General features: G+C 36.9%; 1 long non-coding RNA gene across 2 annotated transcripts; it reads left to right on the top strand.

Annotated features, from left to right (window-relative positions):
* Positions 1–1,036: 1,036 nt before the first annotated feature.
* LOC145670646 (uncharacterized) lies at positions 1,037–25,356 on the top strand. Of its 2 annotated transcripts, none has more exons than XR_014128369.1 (3): positions 1,037–1,162; positions 7,525–7,624; positions 25,234–25,356. It is a non-coding gene; the product is annotated as an uncharacterized LOC145670646 (long non-coding RNA). The 2 variants fall into 2 exon arrangements; XR_014128368.1 differs by lacking the exon at positions 1,037–1,162 and adding an exon at positions 4,673–4,814.
* Positions 25,357–27,244: the final 1,888 nt, after the last annotated feature.

Below are 27,244 nucleotides of genomic sequence, written 5' to 3'. Positions count from 1 at the left end.
ACCAGATTTTTTGTTCCGATGTCAGTGCTAAAACAGGGGGGAACCAGAAGGGCAAATGGTTAAAAAAAGGGATTTTTACCCCAAAAATCCCGTTTTTCGTCATTTTCCCGCCTCACATACATGATAGGACCACGTGAGTCATACCGTCTGAAAGGCAGTTCCATTCTGAAGAGAACGACGGTCGAATTATTATTCTAGGGTAATTAGGGCCGTCTCAGTGAATTTTTATGCAAATATACTTCTGTATAGGGTAAAAGTGGGGCATGGTAGGGAAATTTTTCTGGCGGGCCTATTTTTTCACGTAGAAGATTGAAAATTTGCACAAACATTCAGTCCACCGAGTAGTATTTACCAGAAGTTTTCTTTCGATTTTTGCTTAAAAAACAGGGGGTCCAGAGGGGCAAAAGTTGAAAAAAGGGAAATTTTGCCCCCAAAAATCCCTTTTTCAGGAATCTCCCGCCTTAGATACATGATGGAGACATGTGAATGGTACCACCTGAAAGACAGTTCTATTCTGAGGAGAACGATTGGCGAATTATAGTCCTAGGGTAATTAGGGATGTCTTTAATTTTTTTCCCTGAGATCATAGTGTTTTATGGTCATTTGGGGCGTTGTGGGAATTTTTGGTACAAATTCTCTCGCCCTTACTACTCAAGATAGAAACTTGAAATTTGACACACACATTCAGTATACCAAGTACTATTTATCAGATTTTTTTAGATGGCTACGATCACACAGGAAGGGTCCAGGGGGGGCCAAAGTTCGAGAAAAAAAATTTTCCCTCCGAAATTTTCACTTTGACATTTTTTTCCCGCTTCTGGTATATGGTATGGGTATGCAAGTGATACCATTTGAAAGCCAGCTTTATTCTGAAGAGAACGAGGTATGGACCATGATCCTAGGGGCCATATGCATAGTCGACCACGTAGGGGTCCCCTAGACGAACCGTACCTGTGGGCTTCCTCAACCATACCCTTGACTGTGCAATGCATAAAGCTTCCAAAGTGATCCCTCAGGTACGGTTAACACTGAGGGCTGATTGGTCTAGTCACACCTCGAGCGAGGCTAAAATTTTGTCAAAAAAAGTTGAAGGTAAAACTCCGGAGCTCAATTCTACTATGATAAAGAGTTAACATCGAAACAGTAACTGCATGGATACAACGTATGTGATATCAAAAAATGAAATAAATGTTCTGAGCTTTGTTCTTGCAAAGGCGGAAAAATAACGGTGTAGATTATGAATGCAGTTCTTTTTTTAATTTTCAGATAAAGTCTGTTAATTTGCAAATAGTTATAAAGTGATATAGAAAAGCGGAAAAATATCGGTGTAGATTAGCAATAAATTTCTTTTTTTAATTTTTAGGTAAAGCCTGTTAACTCGCAAAAAGAAATAAGAAGGATATGTAGCTAGAAAACGTGTGAGGCTGTAGCTTTATAATAGAGATCCCACTAGAAATAAATTACGTATACACTATTTTTTTTTTTTTTTTTTTTTGACAAAATCAGCCCACAGTGTTTTTGAGAATGTATTTTCTAAACAATTTGCTAGTAAAAGTTAACCTTAGGAGAGCATAAATGTTATGTCTATAAATACAGTATTTTTTTTTTGGGGGGGGGGGGGAATTCCATGCAAATAACGTAAAACTTCTTATCTACTTATTCCCAGAGTGTTATCATCCAATTGCGTACAATTGTATAAGACATCCTACATGCATATAGTGGAAGCCACACGTCTCAAAAACACGCACCATACTTTGCAAGCTGCTTATTACAAGCGATTTTTGCATCTATTACGGTTTATGCCAAGGTGAAGCTGGAGGGCTATAGTCGAGGTACGTCCGTAGGGAACGGGCGAGTTTGCGATGGTGGTTATACGTGTAAGCGAATTAGGGGTTCACTCGAGCAGGCACTTTCACGAAATAGAAAATTTATAGGTAAAATACGAGGGTTAAATTCCAAAGTTGGGCGTCCGTTTTCAGCGAAATTTTTAAAATTTACAGGAAATATATGGATAATTTGATCGTTTGTGTGCTTGATAATATATAAGAGTCTCGAAAAATCTGTTTATTTGTTATATATAAGCGATTATAAACCTGGGACTATATGGCGAGCGGAGGGAACTACTTGGCGCAAGGTAACCAAACAGTTGCATTGTGGGAAAGAAACGAGCATTTATGTTGTCAATATGGCGAATGTACAAGGGCAATGAACTAGCAGTTTTAACATTTGTGAAGGAATATATTGATAACGAGCAAAATCTTTTAAAATTTGTGAAGAGCACGGATTAATGAACCTAATAACAAATTGCAGAAAGTGTGGAAAGGAGATAACAGTGAAAAATCTTGACGAAAGCGGACGCCCAACTTCGGAATATATGCCAAATACGATGTGAATCCCTACATTTTTCGTGAAGGAATGAGAGTAAATAAAATTAATTACTATCAATGGCAGCATATTGAAATGAATTTTAAGTGATAATGAAAGTATTGTATGTGTAAGTGTGCTCTTCCATTATCCTTGTATATACGTATACCCCCCATCGGTGACGCGCCTGCTCCATATGAACGCACCCGCTCACTATCACTTGGGGCCCCCTAATGCGCTCGTACCATAACTCAGGTAGCATTCGTGCTTTTAGCCACATAGCACAAATTGATTCGTATCTTATGCACTGTAGTTTTTATGCCATATGCCCACACTGTATTTATACTGAGCCCCCCTGAAGTCAATCTGCAAGTAGTAATGCAGCTTTTCATATAGTGCATGCTTTGCTAAAAGAAATACAAAGCTTTAACCTAACCTGAAAATGTAAGAAATATGTCAAAATTTGGTAGAACTGTTTGCTCGAATAATTATCAAATTAGTATAAAAAAATATGCATCAATCTGTAGTAGATGGTCACAGGTACCCTGTACATGTGAACCGATGCATACTTGAGCAATTACAGCACCAAACTGGAGGTCGATGAATCCCACTTGTCTTTCCTTATATACATACCACCATCGCTAATGTGCCTGCTTCCGCGGACAAAATCACGCGTTATCCCACAAATTGTTCCCAGCTTGAAATCGGAATAAATGCAAACTTAGCTTGTGTTGGGCATGGTTTTTCGCACTTGTTTGTTTAGAACATATACGTTTGCAAGCATATTATAAATGTGTAGCTGGTGGTCAGGTACACACCGCCCACCTGAGCTGGTGGTCAGGTACAGATACGTTTGCAGCTGGTGGTCAGGTAAGAAACCAAGAATGCAGAAGACTTTAGATCATAAGTGGAAAAAAGGGATGGTAGCGCTCCTCAACTTTACCTATGCTAACTGAGAAATGAGGCAAATACAAACAGGGAGAAGGATGTAAAAGATATTAGAATAACATTTCCACGATGAAATATGTATAACTGTTGAATCAATTTTTCCCATCAGTGATGATTCCAGTTTTTTTTTTTTTTTTTTTTTTTTTTCTTGGTGGTGCTAGCGATTTCAATATACTGCGGAATACTGAGAATTCACATTGAGCACGATAGGTTATGTGGTCCTGAGGGAATGTCATGGTTCTCGGGGAGAAATTCCCCCCGCCCGATTCTTGAAGTCCCCACTGGTACCCTAAAATCAATTCTTAAGCTAATCTAAAATCTACTACAGTACCAATATTGTAACAACAAGTATCTCTCGCTTATTTTATTTCAGGTAGAAGTTGTTAGTCCACCCTTTGATCTTGTATTCAATATTTGTACAAGCGAAAGCAAAATATCCTGCAATCTTCTTTCAGGAATTGGTATATATTTTTAAAATTGGTTGCCATCAAAATATGTCATTTATTATTGCTTAATCAGCTCAACGAATTCGGTAAACTCATTAACATACTCAAATATTTTGTCAGCACGGAGAATATGCATTTTATACAACAACAGAAACAGCTACGGGCTAGCAAAGGGTGCGTTGAAGCACCCCTAGCCATTTCCTTGACTTACGGGGAGGTTGCGGGCTTGTTTGACCCTGCGGGAGAACTCTGCAACGCAAATTATCACGTGTCCCGTACGTAGCCCCTAAGTAACCCGCAGAATAACTATGCATGCGGCCCTAGGATAAATAGTGACGATGCAGTAGCTGCTTGACTGAAAGTCTAAAAAATAGCCCAAAATGCCAGGATTCTAAAAGGGATAATAAATAACCATAACTCAAATTCCAAGAGGGAATCTTGAAATTTATTTTTTACTCATTATTGTGTTTCAGGAGCATCATTTAGGAAGGGCAGGAAGGAAATTATCTCCTGATTTTGAGAAACAGATGCTTTATAAGTTGTAGATTAATATACAATAAAAAAAACGTAACTCTCTTACGTCAGTGGACAATCTTGCCTTCCTGTGGCAAAATCTGAAATGATGCTAGATGCCAGTGTATGTTCTCCTGGAATATCTAATTATTCCCCCTATTTTATTCCTAACTTCCAAAACAAAATAAATATGTTTTTTACTTGTCAGTGCAAGTGATATATATTTTTTGCAATAATCAATTCCTTGTAATGCACCACTATTCTACAGCTGTTCCATAGCGCATTACATAATATTTTATTATGTTATTTATTCATTTGTTTGTACGTTGCGACATTATTTGATTTTTATGCTTATTTAAACTGTGCAATTATTTCGAAGTTTATAGTTACAGGTAACAAATATTTTGGTCTGCACTTAAAATTTTGATTAAGAAGAAAAGAAAGATTTAAAAAAAAATCAATTTTGAATAAAACGAAGAAGGAAAAACACATATTTCAACAAATCATAAATGTTTTATTGTTGTTGAAGAACTATCTTACCAGGTATTGAATTGAGGAGCTCACTCATATACAGCTAACCCTAAATTTTAGAAATTTAGGATTTGTTTTATAGTGAATATACTAATCATGGATTCTTGGAATAAATAATAGTTTGAGGAGACATGTTTTGTCTTCCTGAAATAATCTGCCACCGAGAGATAAAAGGGTAATAGTTAAGAACAGCTACTTCTCATCTCCCGTGCATGAGGATACATCTTACTGCTGCATTACCTACAGAAATGATTCTATATCATGTATAAGTGGTAATAGAACACATAACAAACCCAGAACCATTTACACTCCAACATGGAGTGAGAATACAGCGTGATCTCCGTTTCTTCTGTGTTCTATTACTAATTGTACACCAAATAGAATCATTTTTCCACGTAGTGCAACAGTAAGAAGTATCCACGTGCACGGGACATGCGATATGTGTTTTCAAATCCCCCCCCCCCACATAGTCATAGGATTGAGTATAGCCCGCTCCCCCCAGTGATTTTTAACGAATCATAGTGATTCTAACGATTCATATGAGTTCATAAGGAATCGGAATCGCATGTTATCAAGATTTAAGATGTAAATCTTGTGGTAAGGAGGCTTTAGTAGTAGTAGTAGTAGTAGTAGTAGTAGTAGTAGTAGTAGTAGTAGTAGTAGTAGTAGTAGTAGTAGTAGTAGTAGTAGTAGTAGTAGTAGTAGTAGTAGTAGTAGTAGTAGTAGTAGTAGTAGTAGTAGTAGTAGTAGTAGTAGTAGTAGTAGTTGTTGTTGTTGTTGTTGTTGTTGTTGTTGTTGTTGTTGTTGTTGTTGTTGATAGTAGTTGTTGTTGTTAGTAGCAATACTACTACTAGTAGTAGTAGGAACGGGTTAGAAGCCCCGCAGGGGTTGGTTGGGTTCTGTTCTCGATATAAGTAGTAGTAGTAGTCAGAGTAGTAGTAGTATTAGTAGTAGTAGTAGTAGTAGTAGTAGTGGTAGCAGAAGTAGTGGTAGTAGTAGTAATAGTAGTAGTAGTAGTAGTGACTTTTCCAGTTCCGGTGACAAAGAACTGGGGGGAGCGGGCTATACACAAGCCTAGTTATACATTAAGTACAAGGGCACATTATTATTCCCATACGATATAAAAAACAGATATTCCTAGAAAAACACCCTAAGTACAAGGGCAAGAACTCAGTCTATTACCTACTTTTTAACATCCTAGATAGTCAATGAATAATTCCTGAAAGTATGGCGTTTCTCGTTCTTCCCTAAATGGGAAGTACGGCTCCTTAACTATAACCGATAAAAGCTTCAGAAATAAATAAATAAATAAATAAATAAAATAAAGGTCCATGTTCCGTTAAGGGGGTCCAAAACTAAAGTAACCTAACCTAATCTAACCTAATATAGCGTTATATTATGTAATCAAACGAAAATGAATGGAAAGAAGTGGAGAAATTGCAAATTTCGTGTGGAAGAAATTACTGGACCCCCTTAACGGGACATTGGCCAAAATAAATAAATTATATTGAAACTTTTCTTTATTTGTAAGCATCCAAAATGATATATGATAAGTATTCTAAATCGCATTTCATCACAGAACTTTAGACTATTACGAAAGCAGGTATAACATGTTTAAATGTCGTGGTTTGCAACATCAATCTCTCTAAAGTAAAGAAATGATAGATTTGGAATTACTTGATTTAAATGAAATAATTCGTTCGGAAAAGCAAGCTTTGTATCATGACAAGATTCATTTAGTAAGGATATTCACGTACGCTGCTGGCAGGAGACTTCGTGAATTAGATTGCAGTCAATTAACTTGCAAACATATATATATATATATATATATATATATATATATATATATATATATATATATATATAAGCACAAATCGTGTACTTACCTTGCACCTGAAGACATCTTCGAATTTGAAAGATATATTATAATTGTTACATAACGACCCTGTATTTATTAATATTAATCTTTATGTCCTGTAAAAAGTCTAATAATCTGAAAACGGAAGTTGTTAAAATTGTGCAATGGCGAACGGATAGCTTTTTAAATATACAAAAATGTTATGTACGAGGTTCAATTCACATATAATTGACAAAATTTGTATTTGAAGTATTACTTATTTTGTTATGTTTTCATTTTATATTAATGATCCAAAGCCAAATAGCGTTAGGTATCTTTGTTGTCGAAGTGTGATAACAATATTCAAAATTTTGTTCAAAGTTGATTATCTTGGATTTATGAAATACCTTACGTTGTGAACATTTCTTCATATGCTACTTCAATTCTGACCAACGAATTTTGGTTCTCTCCCTTACGTGCGAGAAATGGCAATTGTTGTAATTGGACCAACCGATTCAGTTCTCCGTGTACTTACCATAAACAAAAGGACCTTAAAATTATATATATATTTTTTAGTGCTTATATTTTTAGGTCTTTGCCGTTTAGGTCTTATGAATGTTACCCTTACATCGGGGACGCGGTACAAGACCTAAAAGGCATAAAACCTAAACGGCGTAAAACTCATTTGGTGGCACAAGGCCTAAACGGCACAAGACCTATACGGCTTAAGACCTAAAGGGCACCAGACCTAAAAATCATTTTGTGGCACAGAACCTAAACGGCACAAGACCTAAAATTTGGGTTTAGTGCTTATATTTAAGCTGTTATGCTGTTTAAGTCTTATGAACATTACTCGACCACATAATCTCTATTATTTGATTTCAGAAGCTAGTCAGCCATTTTCGTCTACCTATATGATGTGCTGTTTGGTATGAAAACGGAAGAAATCATCCAATTGTTAAGAAAGAACATCACAAACCATATGGTAAAGTAATTCACTTTAATTTCTAACTTTATTCCGAAAATGAACTCACATCTCAATTGTAAGAATAAAAAATGTCCATTCTGTACTGTACACAAAAGGGAAAAAGTAATGGAAGAATTAATGGGTTATGATTTGAAGTTAGTAACGTCGGTATTACATTTATACTTACCTTATACATTTACGTTATACAAGTTAAACAATGAACAATACATCCTTTATAATTAAAAATGCATTAATCTTTGTATCAACTATAATTCCACAACAACTAATGATGACATTTTTGAAGTGTTTGATCTGATGTTATGTTATATGTTTGTGAAATTCTTCTGAGGTATCTTGTTACTATGTCCTGTGTAAAATTATAGTGAAATCAAATCTGGGCCCTTAATCAATAAACAAATAAATAAAATGAGAAAAGCCCTCTTTACTTTACACAGCAAGTGGTGAATATTTGTTTTGTTAATAACTATCTTTGCTGGTGATTAAGACTTGAAAAGACTGGCTGTGAGGATCATGTCAATTTTCCTAAAAATAGATTAACGAAAGATAGGCCCTGTGTTATTTTGTCTATTGAGCAATAGCACAAGAATGCATTGTAACACTGTCTCAATCACTAAACATAGTGGCATCACGGTAACTCAGTGATATAGCGCTCACCACTTATAGAAGTAGTACTTGGTTGCTTTTGTTTCTATTCCAGGCCATGAGCTGTTACGAGATGTCAGGGGTGCCCACAAGGGGGGGCTATGACGCAAACTGCGTCATTGAAATATTTGGGGGGTAAAAATCTATATAAATATTGTAAAGTACCCAAAATCCTTACATGTGTTTGTCTAATTTATGTTGTTTATTATAAAACAAGAAAGTTAAGTCATACTGCTTAAAAAAAAAAAAATAAAAACAGATAACGTCGGCATCACACCACAATTATAGGAAGTTTTCCTATACGGAAATAAGAAAGTAAAAAATTGCAGAATAAAACCTGAGCTAAGCTCTTCGCCACAACCAGGAAGCACCTGAATCCCGAAAAGGGGTTGTGCTGGTTAAGAACAAAAACTAAAATGGGGAGTTGTAATTAAGATTAAAAAGTGGAAGGACATCGTTTGGAGTTAAACTAAGCTAAACAACCTGTGAGTACTACATCTATTTGCGATGTTAAATAACCATAATGGTTAAATTTCTGTGCCATTACAATATAGTAAATTTCTATAGTTAAAAAATTTCAAATCCTAATAGCTTGTGGTGTAATATCAAAAATATCCAAAAGTAATTAAGTATTTCATTTCTTATCCTAAAACAATTTGTTATATTCATCCTCAAGTTGTCTAAATACACGGTGTTACAAATTTCAGATGAGCTACGCTCTGCCCCCAAGTATAAAAAGTTTCTAAAATACTAAATCATTCCGGTTAAAAATTTGTAACACACGTTATGGTGGAAGCATCCGGTTTTATCCATTTATGTTTGAAGGGGTGTAAAAATTAATCGAAAATATTTTTTTCATGGAAAAACACCTATGGATAGACAATTGCGGGGGGGTGCGTCATGGACATAAGGGGAAGTGGGCACCACTGCGAGATGTTCATTACAGATTTCTTTCCTTTCCTTTTTAAAATATTCATACACAATTTTCTGTAGATAAAGATTAACCAGATCGATACACAATCTTATTTCATGGAGAGTTTGCAACGTTCTTCGAGAGACATTTAAACGAATATTGCCGTACAACGTGAAGATATCTTTTGAACATTTTTGGATGCTTGCGGGCAAGTTATGGTGCAGTGATGGTTTCGACTCGATGGTGAAAGATATGATGGATCAATTCCTATCATAGGTCACGATACCAGCAACGTGTTCTAGGGTTTTGGAAACTACCTTGGACTTGGATCAGCTAAGACAATCGGTAGGACAGAAGTTGGATCTTGATCAATTTTTCATCAGATTGATAATTCGATGCAGGAAACTTTCCTGTACAGCATTCAGAGAACTTCGCATCTGCAGACAATGAAACTTTCCTGTACAGAATTCAGAGAACTTCACATCTGTAGACAATGAAACTTTCCTGTACAGAATTCAGAGAACTTCACATTTGCAGACAGTGATTCTTGATTATGATTCGAAGCTTACCGTCCCGTTCAGCACCACAGCTAAACGTGGGATCCCAGCCACATGAATTCTCACCAAGAATCGAACCTAGTAAGCTGCATAGGATCTATAAATAGTGATCTCGACTAGTTTATGAATTGCATAAGTTCAAAAACTACATAAGACAAAACTAGGGCTGCCATATTTCAAAAATGAAAATCCGGAACACTACTAAATTACGAGAATCTTTGAAATGCTTAAAACGTCATCCCTAGTTAAGGAAACGTAAGCAAATGATTTACCCCCTCTCTCTGGTAAGCATTTTTTTTTTTTTTTTTTTTTTTTTAATTTCTCAGGATCTGTTATATTTCATGGCTTTCAAAGTCTGTTCTAGGCTAAAACAATATATTTTTGTTCTTGTATGGTCAGCGAAAAATTACCAAAATTATCAGGTCAGGAATTATTAATTAAAATATTTCAGAAGAAAGATGCAGATTGAAACAGAGTACTAAAGATAACAATAAGATTGAGCAGTAAAATCTTTTGTCTCTGGCGCAATGAAACGAACGTTTCGTTCAATGTCAAAATAGTTAAATCGTGAACGTAATTAAATCCATGTTTTATGTATTGAAGTTTTTTCTTCAAAATTTTTAATTGCCATACTCAGAAGTTGAAGAGAATAATTATATACCTAACCCTGTGTAAAAAGCAAACTATAATATTCCCTTTCTTTCTTCGCTAAAATCCGGGACATTTAAGTGTCCCAAGAAATATTTTCGGGATGCTGGGACGCAGATCTCGATTCCGTGACGGTTTCGGATTTTCGGTGACGAATGATAACCCTAGACAAAACAACATTTATTTTTTAATAATTATTTCCTTCCAAGCATGACTAACAATTAGTTTGCCCCAGTAAAATATTATTGTAATAAACATGTCCAATTGAACTGAACTACATGTTTTAATACCTAACATATACCGCCTTATGCAGAGTCATTTTGACGTATGATTAGCGTCATACTAAAGGTTGACTACTGCAGGAAACATACGTTAGTCGAATTCTTTAGTATGGCACTAATCACGCGTCGGAATGACTCTGCATAAGGCCCATATAGTTTAGTTGTGGAATGAATCAACAGTTTAGTTGTATTATAATTGCTTAAAAAAGAAAAAAACGAATTTCGCTTTGTAAAAGAAAATTGCAACTCAAAATTAGTCAAGTCTCATTGATCAAATATTAACCACTTGTTACCAAACAATGATAGTTTTGTAAAAGCTTGCGATTTTTCACATAGGTATGTCTCTTTTGAGATATTTTAACTTGAACATAGCCGGTTTTCAAAAAAATTGCAATGTTTGATGACCCACAATTAAGAAAGGAGAGACACTCAGGCAGTGGCGTATTTAAGGGGAGCTTTCAGGCTTAAGACCCCCAGGAAATTTTATTTACTATTTTACAGTAAATGAAATATATTACAGAATTTTCACATTTCCAGGAATGAAGTTAGCAAAGTTCCCCCCCCTGAAATAAAATCGTAAATACGCCACTCACTCAGATATCAAACTTTTTTTTTACGTAGTGCACCACGAAGCCTATATCTAGAAAAAAATAGTGCGACTTGTTTTTCCATTTTTTTAAAATTTTGGATTGAAATTTTGTGGTTTTCAAATTTTAACTTTCAACAATTTTTAGATTTCCCAACTATGCTATGCATATGCCGGAAGTCTTGTAGGACAACTTTGTTCGTCTGTTCATCTGTCCACAGATAGAGCAAAAACGGTAACAAATAGCGAGAAGTAGTTTCTTTCAAACGATTCAGCGTACCAACATATCAACAGTTTATATACGTATATTACTTTCTGGAATAGATCTCAAGAAGCGATGTGTATCCAGGCCCGTAGCCAGCCCAAAAATGTAAGCGGGGGCGGGGGAGCGATCCAACCATATTATAGTTCATTTGCAAGCCTACCAAAAAAAAAAAAAAAAAATAGGGGGCCGGCCTCCATCTCCCCGTGGATAGGGGTTGTCTGTATCTCCACAGGTAATGGCTGCATCACTGGGCCCGAGGATGTATTTCCAATCGGCAGTAGTTCGTATCGTACACTTCCGTGATTGCCTCAATTGCTGAGGGATCCAGCTAAAATAATAATATAAAAAAGGCGAATGGAAAGTAATTCGCCGTTTGTTCTAGAGAGAGGCAGCTCTTGACTGTTATAAAGGAAGTCGCATTGGTTAAAAAATATATATCGCTACAACATAAGGGAAGAAAGCTTCATACAGCTATACAAAAATTATGTAGTACATGACGTAAGCTTTAATTCTTCTGCTTGTAGTAATACAATTTAAATTCTTACCGATGTGACTTCCCTAAAAGCCACCATTGATTTATTCAAATACTTTCGAACCAAATTTTGCCCTCATTACTTTGTGTTGCCTTCTATGAGTCAGTGTTGCAACTAGCATCCCCAGCTGATAAATTATAATCCGGGCTTACAGTGGTTTTGGTGCCGGGTGTTTCTTAGCTGATTTGAAGTAGAATTGGGACGCTGAATCCAAATATGGCGTTAGTTTTCCCCTAACAGCTTTAGTTTTTGAGATATAGGAATTGCAAGACTGACCTGCTACAACGTTGAAAATTGCATAGGTGCTGTTTTACTGTAAGTGAAAAGAAAACTATGACATTTAAATCTGTTATTTGGAACACTTTGAAAATAATGAAAACCATATAAACACAAACATCAAGGACATAATAACTCTGTAACTACATTTTATAATAGTTTTTATGAATAAAAAATCAAATAATTTGTTCAAAACGATCTATTCAACACTTCGGAAGCTTCGTTTTCGTGACATCCTTGAATGTTTCTTTGCACAGTCTCTTTTTAGGTTCCAGCAGTAATCTGCCATCATATGGGCATCCCATCTTCCTTGGTAGCGGTCCTCCATTGTTTTAATATCTTGGTGAAATCTTTCACCTTGTTCTTCACTCAGACTGCCTACGTTGTCTGGGAAACGGTCCAAATGGCTGTGCAGGTAATGAATTTTGATACTCATATTACATCCAAGTTTTTGGAATGCATTAAGCATCTGGTTCACTAGCTCAACATAGTTATCAGCTTTATTATTGCCAAGGAAATTCTTGATAACTTCTACAAATGAGGTCCAAGCTCTACGTTCAGTCTCATTCATGGACTCCACGAAAGCCGGATCTTTCATGAGTTGTCTTATTTGGGGACCATCAAATATTCCAGCTTTTAATTTTTCTGTGCTGATCTGAGGTAGCTTGTTTCCCATGTAAGCAAAGCACGGCCCGTCCTTATTTAGCGCCTTTACAAACTGCTTCATCAAACCGAGCTTGAGATGTAGAGGTGGCAAAATGATTTTGTCACACTCAACAATAGGCATGTTAATAATATTTTTCTTACCAACAACCATGTCGTCTCTCTGCGGCCACTCTTTTTTTGACCAATGGTTTGCTTTGTCTCTGCTATCCCACAGACATAGAAAACAAGGATATTTTGTGTAGCCACTTTGCTGTCCAAGAAGAAAGTTCACCATCTTTAAATCCACACAAATCACCCACTGATGGTCCTGATATTTAATTTTTTCCATAACCAAAGCAATTGCTTCATATTCTTCTTTCAGTCGTGTTGAATGAGCGATTGGAATTGAGCCATATTTATTGCCATTGTGTAGAAGGACGCATTTTAAACTTCGCTTGGAGCTATCAATAAACAGGCGCCAATCATCTGGATTGTATTCTGGAAGACCCATGTGTTCTAGGAGACCTCTAACATCGTGACAGAATACGAGATTTGTGTCTTCAGTGAAAAATGGTAAAAACTCCTTTTCCCTTGTTCGGTAGAATGTGATTTTAGTTCCTTGTTCTAGTACGTTTTTCTCCTTCAATCTGGAAGCAAGTAATTCAGACGATTCTTTTGAAAGATTAAGGTCCCTAACTAGATCATTTAGCTCATCTTGATTAAACTGTTGAGGAATTGTTGACATTCCCTCATAATCACTGTCACTTCCATCATCCATGTCACAAGAATGTTCACTACGTTCGTTTTCAGTCTCACAAAGCTCTGGCAAGTGGTGAAACGTTGGGATTGGTATTTCATCGGAATGAACAACTGGACGTCTTGCTGAAGGCAGATCAGGATATGTCCACTTGTTCCGGTTATTTCTATTCATACCCGTAACATTTACCAGGCAGAAATAACAGTCATCAACATGGTTTGTGGGTTCCCTCCAAACCATTGGAACACCAAACTTAAGACTTTTTTTTTCCAGTTGTCCACTGTCGCAAGTGTTCAGTACACATTTTACACACAATATGTGGAGCCCACGTTTTATCTTGGTCCCCTAGGCGTACACCAAAATATGCATGATATGCTTTTTTTACAAAGTCACTGATATGTTTTCTATTGTCTTTAAATGTGTACTCACCACATATGTAGCAAAACACATCAGGATGGTTAACACAACTTCTTCGACTTGAACTCATTTTATGTTCAGGCCACTAACACGGATGTTAAATATAAAGCCTTAGTATACGCGATACAAGTTATGATTTCAGAACAAAACTCACATGTTCCAACATGTCACTCCACCTGCAAGACAACAACTACGATCCACTAGCCAAGTAGAATACCAATGCAATCTAGTGGACGTTCCTGGAACTACTATATGGCTAGTTTCCGTTTAGTACCGACAGATAGCAGCACTAATGAGAAAAGAGCGCCGTTCTTCCAAATAGAAATCTCTATAGAGCACAGTAGGATTTATTTGAGTTGCAGAGTTTATAAGATCATATTCAAACTTGTTATTACGAGAATATTTGTATTTCTTTTGCTTATTTTGTATACTATTGCAAGAAGCATGCAGAAATAGTGGTTACATCATTTATAAATTACATATTTATTTTGGATTGTAATATTTCTTCCACATACTTTGTAACGTAAATAACACTACTGGTACAGTAGCCTGTATCTACCAAAGTAGAGCTGATAGAAAAAAACTGCTTACATTATTGGATTCAGCGCCCCACACATAGTTAAAATCAGCTCTAAAATTTTAGGCACCAAGAAAAAAATTTTTTTCTGTAGGCCTGTGTTATAAATAACATTTTTAAAGTTTGTTTCTTATCGTAATCTTGACACAGAGTTATATGTTACATTTGGCAGAGCCGCTAGACGATGTTCTATTATTCTCTTGCTAGAAGACAGCGGTGCAAACACAGACAAAGGATATACAGACCGCAAACTCCGCGGCAAACTGGAAATTTCGGGAACAGTAGTGCCTCCGCACCAACGACGACGGAACTAATCAGTCGATCTGACGCCACCTTCGAGGCTTTGTCTCACTGGGCGCGGGTTAGGATACTAGCACGTGGTGGAAGAGTGGCTGCAAGCACAGACAAAGGATATCCTTTGTCTCTGCACACACTCGCAGCCACAGGAGGAATTTCTATGTTTTTATTTAAAACCATTACTCTTTGGCTCCTTTACTTGCATTTGGGGAACAGCTTTTTATGTTGACGTATTTTGCAGAACTTGGGCATTTTCAGTGAACTCGAAAAAAAGGGAAAAAAGAAAAATCTGATATATATATATATATATATATATATATATATATATATATATATATATATATATATATATATATATAATATAAAGCTGGAAAGGAATGTCAAATCCAGAGGCAGTACAAGAAAAGCTGAACACAAGCTAGCTAATCATTCTGCACTGCGTCTAACACTTGTGATTCAAAGCAGACAAAAACAATCCCCTGGTTACTATGACAACCCATGACGTCACGTTCACAGACCGATGGCAGCGCCATCTCACCCGGGACGACACATCGTTCCACCCACCCGAGCGCTGATTGGCTCTTTCGCTGTGCAGACGATAAAAACTGATTTCAATTGCAAATATTGGAAGTTTGCGGTCTGTATATCCTTTGTCTGTGGGTGCAAATGTGTCAATGAACAAAAGACATGTGAGGATGTTGTAAATGATCTATTTTCGTATGTCCTCGCCTACTTTGCCATACGCACGCCAGCGGATCTCAGGTGATGCATTATTTTTAAAATGCCACCATTGAGGTCATTACGGCCTCTTATAACTTCAACGAGAAGTTAATTAAAATGTGTTTAGTTTACTATTAACAGCATTTAGGAATGTGCTAACAAACTTCAGGGAGAGTACCAACGCGCACATCATATGATTTTTCGCAACTCTGTTGAAGAGTGTAGCGAAATCATGAGTAACGCTTGGTTGTCTCTCTCCTGTCAACTCTGCTACGCATATGAGACGAAAGCATTATACAGTAGAATGGTCGTGTCTGCCCATCCAACCGTCAATCAATCAATCAAACTATATATATATATATATATATATATATATATATATATATATATAAACAGTTGATAATTGCATAAACTGTCCATTGTTGTAGCTATTTACTCAATTTCAGAAGTCGAAATATTGCATTCACATTCGCATATATATATATATATATATATATATATATATATATATATATATATATATATATACAAAGCAGTGGTGCCCCCCCCCTCATTTCCATGACGCACCCCCCCTCAATTGTCTATCCGTAGGTGTTTTTCCATGAAAAACAATCTTTTCGATTAATATTTCAATGACGCAGTTTGCGTCATAGCCCCCCCTTGTGGGCACCCCTGTACAAAGGGTGGTGCAGTTAAAAGTAGCCCACATCCCCTTTTAATGCGAATGAAATATTTCGACTTCTGAAATTGAGTGAACAACTACAACAATGGGCAGTTTATGCAATTATCGATTGTTATTTCTTCAACAATCGATAATATACAACAATCGACCTACAAGTATTATCGATTGTTAGGATTGTTCGGTCAGAATTTCAGTTTGTTTCATCAGTGAAGTTAAGACGTTTCTCTTTGCGGTCTACAAAATGACTTTCTCGATAGAAAAAAGAATTTAAATTGTGGAAGCATAGCTATGTGAAAACAGGTTTGATTAAGGAAACTCGCGAAATTTTCGGGGACAAGTATCCGGATAGAGGACTACCAGCAAAGAGAGCAATTAGATAGGCTGTATAAAAATGGCGCGCCTATGGATCTGTGCAAAATGTAAAACGACAAAGAATTCCTTCCGTTCGCACACCACATATTTTTCACTCTATTTTTCTCTCTATTTTTCATTGTAAATAAATAGTAAGTCCATTTCAACTCCTCGTTTCTGTAATTTCACTGCATTTCCTTTCTTCTTACACGGACTACTTTTATTTGCGCCACCCTATATATATATATATGTATGTTAGATAGATAGATATAGATATATCAGTGGTTCTCAACCGCTGTGTCGCGACGCATTGGTGTGTCACGCAGTCTTTTTAAGGTGTGTCGTGAAATTTTAGAATTGAAAAATCATGAAGAATTTAATAACAATTAGTTAAAATCGAGACACTCTATATCAGTCAACACCTCCAGCGGTAGCAATAATGCTCAGTGCTATTTATAAAAAACTATTTGGACTCACTATTATAATAGATATTGTTATTTCATTATTTATAATAAAAATATCAAACAAGTTCGTCGCGATCTCCGGGACTTTCCGTAAAGTGTGTCGTTAGTCAAAATAGGTTGAGAACCACTGTATTAGAGCTAAGGTAGTCAAATTCTTCAGAGAGAAAAAAAGAGATTTTACGACTTTTAGGGTTAAAAAGAAGAGTATGTAATGCTCAGAATTAACGTATAACAAACACATACAGAGGGTGCAAACATAGATATACGGTTATAAATTGTTTTTGTTTTCTTTAATAGTAATTATGTATTATATAATGAGTTCCAGATTATGAAAAAACAATAACTTTACGATGTCACAATCAGAATGATATAATTATTACAATTAAGTACAATCTCTAACGTACTCAAACTGCAGCATTTGCATATCCCTGCAGTCTAGTTTCTACACTTAAGCACACTTTGGCACAGAGGTTTTTTTTCATTACTAATTTATTGGCATGCTTCTCTTACAGGATTGTCAACTTTTCTGAAGAAAAAATCGGGACGGGACAATCGATGTTAGAGTCTCCTCCCTTTCCCTGGAGACGACTATACACGTACGGCAAGTCGTTGAAAACAAATCAGCTGAGTAACACGAACGTGAATGAATGCGGCACCTTATTTTCTTATTTTTCCCACCCACTGCTCCTCACTAGGAATAAGCAATATACGCAACAAATTCAAACCGAAATAACTATAATTTATTTAATATAAACGAAGTTGAGAGAGAAAGCTATGTAGAATTTGTTAAATTGATTCTGTACATAAAACGGTGCGTGTAAAATAATGTTATTTTCTTGTATAAATGGCCCAATAAAATAATTTTGAAAATCGATAATTCGGGACAATATGCGTCCCGACGAGTGTCCGGTTGGGACACGGGACAAATAAGTCAGAAATCGGTACAGTCTCGACAGAATCGGAAAGGTTTGCAACCCTGTTCTCTTATGAAAGTAGTCATGTTGTCAATAGCATGTTGTTTCCTAGAAAATACTATTTTTGAAACTCCTCAAAAGAAAAAGTCTATTTGCTGTAAGGTCTATTGGTGATCATGGTGGCCATTTAACTAGCCCTAGTCGACCTATCCAATGATTCGTTAATTCGTTATCAAGAAACTCACGGACTGTTACAGGATAATGAAGAGAAGCTCCATCTTGCTGTAAATAGACATCGTCATTATCATGTCGCTGTAATTGTGGAAAAACAATGTCCCATAGCATGTTATGATACAGTCGTGGGTAAAAGTTCCATTAAAAAGGTAGGCCCAATGACCCTCTTACATAAAAGGGTCGCCCAAACTGTAACCTCAAGTTGATTTAATTGTTGTTCAAGAGTTACATGAAGGCACCTGAAAGTTGAACTCTTTTAGGATTTTTGTTAATTTTTGTTATCATGGCATACTGCGCTTTGATCGCTTATTTAGGTTCTATAACAGGTATTTAAGCCACTTTTCTTTATTGGTCAAGTGAAAGCTGGACCAAAGAACACCCTAGATGCGTTTTGGAACTGGATGTTCAACTTGGCGGTGCCAAGTGGAGGCGGAGGAGCATGATTTTATTTTTTTCCTTAATCAAATTTCAAAAATTTTTCACACCTTTCGCTTTCAAGATATCAGATTAAAACTTTGCATACGGATTGTGTGTACCTTCGAAATTTAAAAGCGCATCCTTTTTTTTTTTTTTTTTTTGAGATTCCTACGAAAACCGGGGCCAAGCCCAAGAGGCGCAAGTGTTCCGAGAAGGTGATTTTTTTAGAAAAAAATCCGGTTTTCCCGATTTTTCCGGTTCACATGTATGACACGGACATGTGAGTGATACCATTGGAAAGGGCTTGTTCTACTAAAGAAAATGACGTTTGAACCATGACTCTAGGCTAAACAGTAATGACGCAGTAATTTTTTACAATAAGCATATATATATATATATATATATATATATATATATATATATATATATATATATATATATATATATATATATATATATATATGGCCTAAATTCAGACTTTCAACAATTTTTTCCGCCCTTTGTCTTAAAATACAAGATTGAAAGTTTGCACACGTATTATGTACATAACTTATTATTTTTTTAAAAAATCAGATCCCTACGTGAACCCAGGCCCGGGCCAGAGGGGCAAATTGTTTTGGCAGGATTTTCAAAAAAATATTCCGTTTTTTCCCGAAATTTTACGGTTTAGGTGTACGTAAAATCCACCTGAGTGGTGACACGTGAGTGGTACCTTTGGAAATTGCTCATTATACTGAAGAAAATGGTGTTTGAATCATAGCATTAGGTCAAATAGTAATGACGCAGTACATCTTTGAAGTATTTTTATATATGTATATACATAGATACACATATGAACAAATGGATCACCTTCAGACTTTCAAAAATTTCTCCTAACGTTAGTTTACAAGATACAAGATTGAAATTTTGCACAGTATCGTGTACATAACAACGTATTCTTCTAATAAAAAAAAGAAAGAAAAAAAAACAGTTCTCTACGTTAAACCAAGCCCGAGCCAGAGGGGCGAAAAAATTTCGAAAAAGTTTATTTTTCGAAAAATCTCTCGGTTTTCCCCGATTTTCACGTTTCTGGTGTATAATACGGACAAGCCAGTGGCGGATCCAAGGGGGTGGGCGATAACCCTTCCCCAGAAGAGGGAAGTTTTTTATTTAATATATAAATAAAACCCATCCCAGAATTTGAAGCTCTTTAAAAGTAGCTCTAAGTAGCAGTATTACAACCCACCGCCCCTCAGAAGTCCGTCCTGTATCCGCCCCTGGGACAAGCGAGTGGTATCGGTAGAAAGTATGTTCTATCCTTTTAAACAGAGAAAAATCCGTTCTCCGGACAGAGGTATATTGTACAAATATACGGAATCCTCTTGCTTACTATAGAAATCAGAACAGAGCATAAGTTATCCGTATGCTACATAGGCACTGCTCTTAGGTGTTACATCATGCCGTTGCAGGATGTCTGATGACTAACTGTCTTCCTTATATTACATACATATATGTATGTTACCTTCGTCAGCTATAGGTTATATACGTTCATTTGTATGTGAGATCCTGACCTCCTACGGTACATTGTTTCATACGGAAAGTACGTATAGATGGAACACTTATACAGAAAGTATTATAAAATATGCGTTTTCAGTTGTACGTCTGCTGTACGTTAAGTCCAAAAACTACAGGAATTACGCATGTAGCCTATCTTTTTAAGTACGTCACCTACAATTTTTTTCTTAGTGTAAAAAAAAGCGAGGTATGAAACATGATCCCACGATAAAGAGTAAGAAAGCAGTAGCTGTTTAAGTGAGAGTATAAAATTTACGTCAAAAAGTGGAAATCCTAAAAGGGTTAAAATTCGCTTCGTCTGACCAACACACTTTTGGAATGATGTCATCGCTTTGTCTTTCTGCTTTCAACATTACGTCACAGAATTGTAATAGGCGATTGAATCATCTTCTAATAATCTATGAAGTAATGTTTGCATTTTCAAACCTTAACGTTGCATCAGAATCCCCAAAGATCTACGAGAAATGTCTAACTCATAAAAAGAATTTTCTTGGGAGGATGGCAGTTTGATAAATGCCTGCGCAACCAACATTGTCCTGTTATATCTCTTTGCCACATCACAGATGGAGTCAGTTCATCAAATTTCTTGCCTAATCTGTAAATTGCAAGTTTACTTGCGGAGGTGTATCGAATTCTGTACCCCATTTCCGTCGAAACTTTTCAGCATTCTCTGTCTTGAAGTATCGTTTAATTATCCACTTTCTTAGTCGATAAGTAAATTCCTTGTCATATTCATTTGAAAAATATTAAATAGTATAGATAATAAACATAATTACTAGCCATGATTATCTGGAAAATAGTAAATAATAAAAATAAACTGCATACCTATTTTGCACCCTCTCCTTTATAGTTTCATATTGTAACGTAAAATAATTTGTGGCTTGAATCCCGCGTTAAGTGATATGAGTCCTCGTCTCATATAGCTAAAATGCTCAAAGGGACGCTAAATTCAAATTCTATCAACCACTATCGTATATTATACAAATCATTGTTGCGTTTTAATTGACTTCTTACAAAAACTTTGCAACTCTTTACAGTCCTACATCGTAATATATATATATATATATATATATATATATATATATATATCGGATATCCGGACACCGCCAAAAACATACGTTTTTCATATTAGGTGCACTGTGCTGCCACCTATTGCCAGGTACTCATTATCAGCGACGTCAATAGTCATTAGATATCGTGAGAAAGCAGAATGGGGCACTCCGCGGAACTCACGGAGTTCGAACGTGGTCAGGTGATTGGATGTCACTTGTGTCGGAAGTCTGTATGCGAGATTTCCACACTCCTAAACATCCCTAGGTCCACTGTGTCTGATGTGAAAGTGAAGTGGAAACGTGAAGGAGCACATACAGCACAAAAGCGTACTGGCCGACGTCGTCTGTTGACTGACAGAGACCGCCGACAGTTGAAGAGGGTCATAAAGTATAATAGGCACACATCTATCCAGACCTTCACACAGGAATTCCAAACTACATCAGGATCCACTCCAAGTACTATCACAGACAGGCGTGTGGTGACAAAACTTGGATTTCATGGTCGAGCAGCTGCTCATAAGCCACACATCACGCAGGTAAATGCCAAACGACTCCTCGCTTGGTGTAAGGACCGTAAACATTAGACGATTGAACAGTGGAAAAACGTTGTGTGGAGTGACGAATCACGGTACACAATGTGGCGAACCGATGGCAGGGTGTGAGTATGGCAAATGCCCGGTAGAACGTCATCTGTCAGCGTGTGTAATGCCAACAATAAAATTCGGAGGTGGTGGTGTTATGGTGTGGTCGTGGTTTTCTTGGAGGGGGCTTGCACCCCTTGATGTTTTGCGTGGCACTCTCACAGCGCAGGCCTACATTGATGTTTTATGCACCTTCTTGCCTCCCGCTGTTGAAGAGCAATTCCGGGATGGCGATTGCATCTTTCAACACGATCGAGCACCTGTTCGTACTGCACGGCCTGTGGCGCAGTGGTTACACGACCATAATATCCCAGTAGTGGACTGGCCTGTACAGAGTCCTGACTTGAATCCTATAGAACAGCTTTGGGATCTTTTGGAACGCCGACTTCGTGCCAGGCCTCACCGACCTACATCGATACTTCTCAGTTCAGCACTCCGTGAAGAATGGGCTGCTATTCCCCAAGAAACCTTCCAGCACCTGATTGAAGGTATGCCTGCGAGAGTGGAAGCTGTCATCAAGGCTAAGGGTTGGCCAACACCATTTTGAATTCCAGCAGTACCGATGGAGGGCGCCACGAACTTGTAAGTCATTTTCAGCCAGGTGTCCGGATACTTTTGATCACATAGTGTATGTACACGTTCAAAAAGCCCTTGCAGGACCTATAATTCACAGTTACTTGGAGTTATCCTTTTATGGGGCTCTGCACACGTGCTAACGAACTGACAGTTGCAAAATATAAACAGAGTGACATGTTTGTTGTGATTAATATAACAGTAAGGTCGAATATGGTCTATTTAATAAAAATAGAATTTTTATATACTAAAATATACAGTTCACAACTACACAGAAGCAACTTTGTGAATAGGGAACATTTTTAGAATAATATGTAATTACCTAGATTATTATTATTATTATTATTATTATTATTATTATTATTATTATTATTATTATTATTATTATTATTATTATTATTAATAATAATAATAATAATAATAATAATATCACTGCTCTACAGTGATTTTGCTGTTTCGAAACTATTAAGGTTTTCTCAATGTTTTTGACCTGAGAAATCCAAAAATATAGTTAGTTTTGCCCAATCACGTACAGTTTTCTTAAAATAGAGGGAAGGGGGAGAGGAAAATAGCCGTATATATGTATATTTCGGAAGAAATACTGATTATAATTACAAATATAAAAAGATACTTTCTATGCCATATCCTTCTGATTATCTTTGAATTTGCAATAAAAGACGTGCAGTTACTTATTCTGCTAACATTGAAAAAATATTACTGCATCTAGTAGCACTGAATGATATCACAACACGTTACACGTTGGGAACGCAATAACAGTCACAGACAAAGGATATATCCTTTGTCTGTGATAACAGTGCTGTGTAAGCTGCGATTGCGAGAAGTATAATGCAGAGGAATAGAGGCTTTTCATTGATTCCGACAAGAGAAGTTTGAACGGTCTGCTTTTTCATAACAGCAACCAACAATCCTCTGTATATCTATTATTCATTCTGTACTTTTAAATGAGAGTTACGAAAATATGGAAATATTTTTAAAAATAAAATACGAGGCTCATCAGTGGTTATTGTGTGGCGATCTGAAGGTGATATGTATGCTTCTTGGACAGCAGTAAGGGTACATCAAATATCCATGCCACATTTTGAGAATAGAACAGCATTGAAAGCGATAAACACTGGATTCAAATTGATTGTCAGGGAAAGCCGCAATATAGAAAGTAAAAATGAAAAACATCTGCCCCGTAGATCCTTCAAAAGTCATATTACAACCTTGCATGTTAAACTGCGCCTGGTAAAACAATTTGTCAAAGGTCTAAATAAAGATGAGCAGTGCTTCGAGTATCTAGTGACAAAATTCCCAGAACTTTCAAATGTTAAGTTAAAAGAAGGAATATTCATTGGTCCTCAGATCAGAAAGTCTCCGATCAGTCAGACTTTGAACATTGTATGACAAGTGTTGAAAAGGAAGCATGAAGTGCATTCAGTGACGTGTGTCATAATTTTCTCGGGAACAACAGAGACGAAACTTACAAGTACATTATGTCTAATATGCTCCAGAAGTTAAAAACATTAGGATACAAAATGACTCTTAAGATTTATTTTCTGTATTCACATTTAGACAGCTTTCCTTCTAACTTCGGTGATTAAAGTAAAGAAAATTATGAAAGATTTCACCAGGACATCAAAGCAATTGAAAAGTGAAATGAAATCTTTGAGTTTTACGTCCCATGGTTATGCCGGTTAGGCTAAAGGAGACGGTGATGATGAGAGATGAATGGAGTGGTGGAATGAAGTAAGTGGGAGGAAACGGGAGAACCCCGAGAAAACCCACGAGCACGGTGTTTGTGTACCACAAAGTTCACTTGGCGGGGGCTGGGATCGAACCCGGAACCCCAAGCACCAGAGGTGAACGCTCTACCACTGAGCCACCGCGCTCCCTCAAAGCAATTGAATTCCACTGTCAGGGATGTTGGAAAACAACAATATTGGCGGGTTATTGTTGGGCGTTGGTACGTGAAGATTCACGAACTAACAAAAGGAAGTCTAGTTTTAGGAGCTTCCAAGTGAAAAGGTAGGCTAGAGACAAAAATGAGGTAAGTTGTTTATCAATGACCTTCAGCAACGTAAATACGCTAGTTGTCGCCTGGGACAAGAACGCGCCTTAGCGCCCCCTGGCCAACCAAATCAAAACGCTCCCTCAAATATTTGCCCAATTTCGGCCCTCCTTATCCGGCGCCCAGGGCACAAGCCCCGTTTGTCCCCCTAGTTACGTTACTGATGACCTTAACTATTTAGAATATCGATGTTCAGTTTAGTCCTGACGCAAAATAATGTTCCTTTGTTAGAAATGTGTACTAATAATGTTACTGTATATTAGCAGCGTTGCTGTGTAAATAGCACAATTTACGCAATCACGTTTTCCGATTTGTGAAAAAAACCTGACGTGATGGGGGGGAAACTAATTTCATTTTCGTAATTAGCAACTTCAAATTATATAAAATCAGGTGTCAAATCAAAAACAGCTTTCAAAAAATTTCATTTTGTCGAGCAGTGTAATAATAATAATAATAATAATAATAATAATAATAATAATAATAATAATAATAATAATAATAATAATAATAATAATAATAATAATATCTAAAAATTCTAGTCCGAAGTAGGGAGGCCATTGTTTGATTACCATCAGACGTTTCTTCGGTAACGCTTGATAGAAAAGCACAGTACTCATATTGAAGTTGGCGGAGGACACTTTCAGTATCTGCTGTGAAGGTGAGTAATCATATTCAAAACATTACATTTCATTTTATGTGTTGAATTTGTTTAATCATTGATTATGTTCATCTTATGAAGGGATGTATAGACAGCGTAGGTTCAGCTACTTGCTCTTTAAACTATTCATAGACTCTTTAACATCTTCAAGGACATTCATATGAGGAATTCCAAAGGAATGGGGGGACTGGGAGGCGCTCGATTTGCAGGACTGTCATTTTAAATATTAACTGACCAGCGAACGAGTGCGGGCGGCCGGTTTTGAAAAAAAAAATGTACGCAGCAGTGTTTCTAACCATATTACTTGTAATTAATCTATCACAGTTCTTTTTGTCCTGTTCGTAATAAACCACTTCACGCATATGCTCAAGTAAAGATAAACATTTTCAAAAGTTATTGAAGTTATTTGCAGAACATTTTAAGTAACAAGCAAAAACAATAAAAAAATCATACATCCTCCATATTAACTTGCAAATAAACTAATCTCGGTATTGCACAAAGGATCAGATGCTCTCTGTGGCAAAGAAAACGAATTAAAACTTCGAACGGTCGTTCCGAAGTTTTTGACAAGAGGATATGTAGGATGTGTACTCATTATTTTCTGGTGATTGTCTCTAGTATTTTTAAGTCTATAAAATATGCACAGGGACAAATTCAAGGAAAGCTCAGGACAAAAAAATCATCGGAGGAAACAAATTGTAGAGTACTCACAAGAAACACTAGAACTTTCGGTAGATATACGATCTCCCGTTTTCAAAAATATAGGGTATGCTTATCCATGTATACGCTCCTTCTTTCGTAAATATGAAGTGAGACATGAATCGAGAATAGGCGAGAAAAATCTCGAGTCTTGTAGGCATGACTAGTTTACCCAAATGTTACATCTCAATTTCAAATACTGTTTAGTATTATTGAGCTGAGCGAAGCGAAGCTCTTATACTCGGGTTAGCCGTTTGGTTGTCCGCGAACTCCTCCTAGACCGTTTGGGCGATCTCAACCAAACTTAGCACGCTGATAGAGTATATCGTGCTGAGTGACAACATAGGTCGAAATCAAAATCCGATGTACCATCGAGGAATAATCACCGAAAAACGTTTCCTCCTAGACCGTTTGGCCGATCTCAACCAAACTTAGCACGCTGATAGAGTATGTCGTGCTGAGTGACAACATAGGTGGAAATCAAAAATCCGATGTACCATCGAGGAATAATCACCGAAAAACGCTTCCATAGACTTAACATGGGGAAAAAGTCATGATTACGTAGTTTAAGCTCGCTCAGCTCATTTCATTGCAATCGGGTATATCCATTGCATTCCTAGTTGAGCTGAGCGAAGCGAAGCTCTTATACTCGGGTTAGCCGTTTGGTTGTCCGCGAACTCCTCCTAGACCGTTTGGGCGATCTCAACCAAACTTAGCACGCTGATAGAGTATGTTGTGCTGAGTGACAACATAGGTCGAAATCAAAAATCCGATGTACCAGTAGTAATGGCCCCACTTGGCCTCACTTTTTGGCCCCTGGGTCCCTGCCTCAGGACCCATGGTCCCTGGCCGGGGTCAATGACCTAGGGGTACATAGGACCACCCCCTCTAAATTTTGGCAGGGGTACATAGGACCACCCCCTAAATTTTGGCAGGGGTACATAGGACCACCCCCCTTAAATTTTGGAAATTGCCAAATTTAAAAATTAGGTATGGTAGCCTAGGACCATAGTATGTACCTCTATCCGTATTGGGTGTCTATGTCGTTCCCTTTCATGGGTAAAAAATTGCCAAAAAGTCAAATTTCGGGGGTTTTTGACCTAATTTATCCCCTTGGATGAGGTGTTATTACCCTATATGGTTATATGGGCGTATACAGGGGTTCATTACCTATCATAAGACATGGGTATATT

This window comes from Thermobia domestica, chromosome 14 (assembly GCF_964235325.1).
Source record: "Thermobia domestica chromosome 14, izTheDome1.hap1.1, whole genome shotgun sequence".
NCBI classification, from domain to species: domain Eukaryota; kingdom Metazoa; phylum Arthropoda; class Insecta; order Zygentoma; family Lepismatidae; genus Thermobia; species Thermobia domestica.
The sequence above is the reverse complement of the archived record's forward strand: the minus strand, read 5'-3'. Positions and strand labels throughout refer to the sequence as shown.